The following is a 7,290-nucleotide window of genomic DNA, read 5'->3' as shown; positions in this document are numbered from 1 at the left end:
ACAATTGCCACAGTCAAAGGCCACTACTAGGATGGATGGATCATTGCTCTAAGAAAGTTTTGCATGTTCTTATGGAACAGTATGCTCTCCTGGAAGTGGTGTGATCTGCACTAGCAGTGGCTCTGTGGCACAGTGAAGTGCTTGCCTGTGGTCTGCGGAGCCTGGAGCTGGGCCCTGCAGAAACACACAGGACTGGAAAGATGCAGTCCTGGGCTCCTAGAGGTATGTCTGAGGCCTCTGAGAATGGAGGGGTGTTAATGAGGATTAACATTTCCCCATTGGTACAGGAGAAATATTTTCTAATGGAACAAATGAGACTTCTAAGCTTCCCTCACAATCTGGTTTTGAGTCTTCAGAGACTACATTTGTTTCCTTGAACTGAATATAGTTTTGAAGCCATACTTGCATATTATCTACTTATTTTTGGATAAACATTAAGAAGTTTTGGGTTTAAATTCATATGGAACCACAAAAGACCCTGAATAACCAAAGCAATCTTGAGAAGGAAAAATAAAGCTGGGAGGATTATGCTCCCCAACTTCAAGCTCTACTACAAAGCCACAGTAATCAAGACAATTTGGTATTGGCACAAGAACAGACCCACAGACCAATGGAACAGACTAGAGAGTCCAGATATTAACCCAAGCATATATGGCCAATTAATATACAATAAAGGAGCCATGGACATACAATGGGGAAGTGACAGCCTCTTCAACAACTGGTGTTGGTAAAATTGGACAGCTACATGCAAGAGAACGAAACTGGATTATTGTCTAACCCCATACACAAAAGTAAACTCAAAATGGATCAAAGACCTGAATGTAAGTCATGAAACTATAAAACTCTCAGAAGAAAACATAGGCAAAAATCTCTTGAATATAAACATGAGCAACTTTTTCCTGAACAGATATCCTTGAGTAAGGGAAACAAAAGCAAAAATGAACACATGAGACTACATCAAGCTAAAAAGCTTCTGTACAGCAAAGGACACCATCGACAGAACAAAAAGGCATCCTACGGTATGGGAGAATATATTTGTAAATGACATATCTGACAAGGGGTTAACATCCAAAATATATAAAGAACTCACACACGTCAACAACCAAAAGGCAAATAGCCCTATTAAAAAATGGGCGGAGGGTATGAATAGACACTTCTCCAAAGAGAAATTCAGATGGCCAACAGGCACATGAAAAGATGCTCCACATCGCTAATTATCAGGGAAATGCAAATTAAAACCACAAACCACAATGAGATATCACCTCTCACCAGTTAGGATGGCCAACATTGAAAAGACTAGGAACAACAAATGCTCGTGAGGATGCAAAGAAAGGGGAACCCTCCTACACTGCTGGTAGAAATGTAAACTAGTTCAACCATTGTGGAAAGCAATATAGAGTTTCCTCAAAATACTAAAAATAGAAATACCATTTGACCCAGGAATTCCACTCCTAGAAATTTACCCAAAGAAAGCAACTTCTCAGATTCAAAAAGACATATGCACCCCTATGTTTATTGCAGCACTATTTACAATAGCCAAGATATGGAAAAAACCTAAGTGCCCATCAGTAGATGAATGGATAAAGAAGATGTGGTACATATACACAATGGAAAACTACTCAGCCATAAGAAACAAATCCTACCATTTGCAACAACATGGATGGAGCTAGAGGGTATTATGCTCAGTGAAATAAGTCAGGCAGAGAAAGACAAGAAACAAATGATTTCCCTCATTTGTGGAGTAAAACAATAAAGCAAAACTGAAGGAACAAAACAGAAGCAGACTCAGAGACCCCAAGAAGGGACTAGTGGTTACCAAAGGGGAGGGTGGGTGGGGAAGGAGGGAGAAGGGGATTGTGGGGTATCATGATTAGTGCACATGATGTGTGTGGCGTCATGGGGAAGAAAGTGTAGCACAGAGAAGACAAGTAGGAACTCTGTGGCATCTTACTACACTGATTGACAATGTCTGCAATGGGGTATGGGGGGTAACTTGATAATAAGGGTGAATGTAGTAACCACATTGTTTTTCATGTGAAACCTTCATAAGTATCAATGATACCTTAATAAAAAAAATAAAAGAAGTTTTGGGTTGAAAAACATGAGTTTTCTTTCTTTTTAATTTTTTTATTTTACCAAATGTACAATGAGTTTTAATTGATGCCTTTTTCTTTCTGGACTTGAATTGGCTCTTGGTGGCCCATATAGAGTACAGGGTGACTTTCTGTAGATCAAGTTCCCCACCTCTCTAGAACAGGCCCTCTGTCCCACCCAGAAAAACACACCACATGTGGGCAACTGGCCCTGTTCCTAGGGTCTGAGGCTCTTTGGGGCAGGGACGTTTTTTTGTTGATCCCTAGAATCTTGGATGATAGGGGCTTGAAGTGACCTTTGAGATTTAGTCCATCTACTCCTTTTATGCTTAAAGCATGCCTCCATATCCTCACCAAGCAACCTTGGTAAAACACCTCTAGTGTTTGCACCTAGGAGTAGTATTAGGTGAGCAGGGAGACCCAATTCCATTTACTGAGGAAGTTCTTTGTGCAGGATGTAAGTTTTGATGTGGTTAATCTGTTTAGTTCAAGTGTAATTCAGTTCAATCAAAAGAGAGGAAAGGGAAACTTGGCTAACGCCTCTTTTCTTCTGCCAAATGAAACAATATTATAGCTGGGGAATCAGGAATGTTTTGTTGGAAAATAGCTAAATGGCAAGCACTGTACACTTGTATTACCCTCTTAATGAAAAAACAATTCCAAATGCCAGACCACAATAGCAAAATGCTTGATAGTGCCCCCATCCCAATAAGACATGGTTCTTTGTCTCCACCAACAAAAACAAATTTTATGGCCCAGTCCTTATATGAATCACTCTGAAAATGATAGCAAATGTAATAATCCCAGACAGCCGCAATTATCTAAATGTCTCCTTATTAGCCATTTGAATGGCTAAAACCTTATAATTCAATCAGGGTGAATGCTAATTGAAATCTAATAGAGCTTACATGAGTGTGATTAGATATCAGAATTTGATTGTAATATTGTTAAATTACAGACAAGGCCCGTCAAGTCACACTAAAATATTATAACCTCAATGGCAAAAGGAGATGGATTCTTTCAATAAACAAGAGATCATACTGAAACTAGTTTGTACGGTGTCACCGCCACCTTCTGGGACCTAGTGGAACTGCAGAGATTATCTTTCTTTGGAAGTGGGCACAGCTGTTTCCCTAACACAAGAAATTTCTTAACAACCAAATAAGAGAAACTGCCCAGATTTGCAATTCTACAATTAAACATGATTAGTGATTATGGACAGTATTAATAATTATCAGTTCTGGAAGAAGTAGTCAAGATTACAGCTTGGGGGGGTATGCTGGGGAGAGCTAGAGGTGAAATTGGATGGACGCAGTGGGAGCAGATAATGGAGTGCAGCTGAGTGAATGGCTAGATAAATGAGCCTTAACACTCTCCATGTCCCTGGTGACTTCATTCCTGCCCTTGTCTTTGCTAATGGAATATTTGCTTACTGTTTGTAATACCTCTAGAATAAATAATATGTTTTGAATCTCTGCTACGGTATGAACACAGTCTCAAAATCCTGTTGAATAATAGTATAAAGTGTCCCCTATTCAAGGAGTTTATAATCAGTTCAGTGGGGAAATTAGAGAAAAATGCACAATACTTTATGTGTACCAGCAATTATAGACTGACTTCTGTCATATAGTATTTTCCTGAGAAAAAATGCTTGGGATGTAAATTTTTTGAGGCTTTGCATGTGACAATGCCTTTATTCTACACTCATGCTTGGGACGGTTTGGCCAAATAAGTATAATTTTTTCACTTGTTGAATGCATAGGGAAGATTGGCTTGAAAGGTATTAAGAGGGATAGTGTAACTCCATGCTGGAGGGGGACTTAGCTCTGGACGATTTCACTCTGGATTTGATGAGACCAAATAACAACAATGCAATGTTAGGGGTAAAAGGGTTTATACCAAGCTTTATTCTCATGGTAGCAGGTTAGAGTGCTAGAATCACAGCTGCATCCGGCAAGTCTGCAATCCACAGTTTGCCTCAGCCTTTGCCTCTGGGCAGAGCACTGGATGGAGCTCTTTACATAGTAACACTGACAGTAATGGCTTATTGCCGACAGGTGTGGAAGCAGTAGCCAAGCAGTAGGCCAATTACATCATCAGGTAGATTAGGGCCAGGTGAGGATCCTGGCCACAGGACCTTCCATTCCCTACAGATGGTAAAAGAAATGTGTTGCTTAATTTACTGACTACACAGAAACTTAAAGGTTACGTATCTGCATACTGGGTTTGGCCTAAATTATCCCTGATTTTATTTCCCCCCCCCAAATTTTGTTGTAAAATACCATCTTAAAATTACAATAAAAATTACCATCTTAACCATGTTTAAGTATACAGTTCATTGGTATGAATTACATTCATATTGTGCAACCATCACCACTGTCCATCTCCAGAACTCTTTCATGTTGAAAAACTGAAACTCTCTATATACCTTTTAGAGAGTAACCCCCTATTTCCCCTCCCTACAGCCCCTGGCAACCACCATTCTCCTTTCCCGTCTCTATGATTTTGACTCCTCTAGGTAACGCATATGAGTGGAATCACATGGTATTAGTCTCTTTGTGCCTGGCTAATTTCATTTAGCCAATATCCTTAAGGTTCATCCATGTTGTAGTATATGTCAGAATTTCTTTCCCTTTTAAGGCTGAATAATATTCCATTGAATGTATATACCACATTTTGCTTATCCATTAGCCTGTTCATAGACTCTTGGGTTGCTTCCATGATTTAGCTATTGTGAGTACTGCTGCTGTGAACATGGGTGTACAAATATATCTTTGAAATCCTGTTTTCAATTCTTTTGGGTACATACCCAGAAATGAAATTGCTGGATCATAAGCTAAATCTATTTTTAATTTTTTGAGGGCCCACCATACTGTCTTCCACAGTGGCTGTACCATTTTCTATTCATGCCAATAATGCACAAGGGTTTCAATGTCTCCACATCCTTGCCAACATTTGTTCTTTTGGATTTTTTGATAGTAACCATCCTAATGGATATGGAGTGGTATCTCATTGTGGTTTTGATTTGCACTTTCCTAATGATTAGTAATGTTGAACATGTGCTTACTGGCCATTTGAATTTAAGTCCTTTGCCCAGTTTTGAATCAGATTTGTTTAGTTTTAGGAGTTCTCTATATAATCTGGACATTAATCCCTTATCAGATATATGATTTGCAAATATTTTCTACCATTCCATGGGTTGCCTTTTTACTCTGTTGAAAGGGCCCTGATACATGAAAAGATGCTCCACATCACTAATCATTGGGAAATGCAAATTAAAACCACAATGAAATATCACCTCACACCAGTTAGAACAGCCACTGTCCAAAAGACAAAAACGACAAATGCTGGCAAGGATGTGGAGAAATAGGAACCGTCCTACACTATTGGGATTGCAACTTGGTAAAACCACTGTGGAAAGCAGTATGGAAGCTCCTCAGAAAATTAAAAATAGAAATACCATTTGACCCAGGAATTCTACTCCTAGGAATATACCCAAAGAAAACAAAATCCCTGATTTGAAAAGATATATGCATCCCCATGTTTATTGCAGCACTATTTACAATAGCCAAGATACAGAAGTAACCTAAGTGTCCATCAATAGATGAATGGATAAAGAAGATGTGATACATATACACAATAGAATATTATTCAGCCATAAAAAGAAAAGAAATCCTGCCATTTGCAACAACACAAATGGAGCTAGAGGGTATTATGCTCAGTGAAATAAGCCAGGCAGAGAAAGACAAATACCATATGATTTCACTTATTTGTGGAATATAAAAACAAAGCCAAACAGAAGGACCCAAACAGCATTAGACTCATAGATTCATTAGGCTAGAGGGAGGGGGAAATAGGGAGTTACTGTCTAAATGGTATACAGAGAATTTCAGTTTTGTAAGATGAAAGAGTTCTGGAGATGGACAGTGGTGATGGTTGCACAATATGAATGTAATTCATACCATTGAACTGTATACTTAAACATGGTTAATACAGTAACATTTTTTGAGAAGTGACTAGTGGTAACCTGGGGAGGGGAGGGAGCACAGGTGGGGAAAAGGGGGATAAAAGGGTACAATAATTTGCAATCACAATATAAGTTGGTCACGGGAACTGCTGAACCATTGTGATGTACATTTGAAACCAACATAAGATTGAATAGTAACAAAAGATTATATAGTAACAATACTTTAATAAAAAATAATAATTAAAAAAAAAAAGAAAGTATCTTTTATCAGGATGAGAGTGGTACCAAATGGCTTATTTGAAGGAATGGTACAAATGAGAGAACTTAAGTAGATGTTTTGGTACAACCTGTAAAAAAGGTAAGAGCAACCCTAACATGAATGCACTGCTTTGGTGACCGGAGACATCACCCCAATGGCAATGGGGAGCCTGCCTAAGGCTTAGCTTTCTTTATTGCTCTCTTTCTGGGTATGCTTGTCAAAGAGATATTCTGCCATGCTAGATTTGGGGGGCCCCAACCTGTGCAAGTTGTTTATGTGGTCACGCACATAATTCTTTGATGGATTCACCTGCTCACTCAAGTAATGAGTGTCAATGAAATCACATAAGTGGGAGTTGTTTTGGTCAGTGGCCAGGTTGTACAGTTCCAGAATATGACTTCTGCTTTCCAAGTGAAGTGCATATATTCCATTGCATTCAGCCCATTCTCCCAGTCCTCATGGTCTGGTTTCTTGATATCCTGAAGGAAGATTCGGTCAGTTCTGCAGCTTCATTAGTTTCTCAGCGTGTTCTCTCTCCTCATGAGATTGGTAAAGAAAACATTGGCAGAGTTCTTCAAAGCCATATCATTGCCATCAAAGTAGTATGACAGGTGGATGTAGGAAGCATAGAGTTCCAGGTTGACTTGGAGGTTGGTGGTGGCCTCTGAGTGCTGGTGGTAGTTGTGGCCCATCAGATAGGAGCAAGGACACAGTCATCACAGTAGATGGCTGAAGGGAGGGTGGCAGCTGCCCAGTGCTAGAGGGGTGGCAACAGAGGCTTCGGTGCAGTTCAAGAGCACCATGAGGGGGTGGTGGAGGGCTGGCTCTGAGCAGCCAGTGTGGGTAGGGCACTAGTGCCTGCTCTAAGCACTGTCAGAGCAGGAAACAACCATGGTACCTCTCAGGGAAGACTGTAAAAGTGTCCTTTGCACAAAAGTTTTAAATTTTCATGAAGTCGAACTTGCCTGTCT

At 39.7% G+C, this 7,290-nt stretch overlaps 1 pseudogene; it reads right to left on the bottom strand.

The window, feature by feature from the left end:
- Nucleotides 1–6,499: 6,499 nt before the first annotated feature.
- On the bottom strand, nt 6,500–7,011 carry LOC118910272 (ferritin heavy chain-like; annotated as a pseudogene).
- Between the last annotated feature and the right edge of the window lie 279 nt (nt 7,012–7,290).

The sequence above is a fragment of the Manis pentadactyla genome, chromosome 11, assembly GCF_030020395.1.
Source record: "Manis pentadactyla isolate mManPen7 chromosome 11, mManPen7.hap1, whole genome shotgun sequence".
Classification (NCBI taxonomy): domain Eukaryota; kingdom Metazoa; phylum Chordata; class Mammalia; order Pholidota; family Manidae; genus Manis; species Manis pentadactyla.
This window is presented reverse-complemented; position numbering and strand designations above follow the sequence as displayed.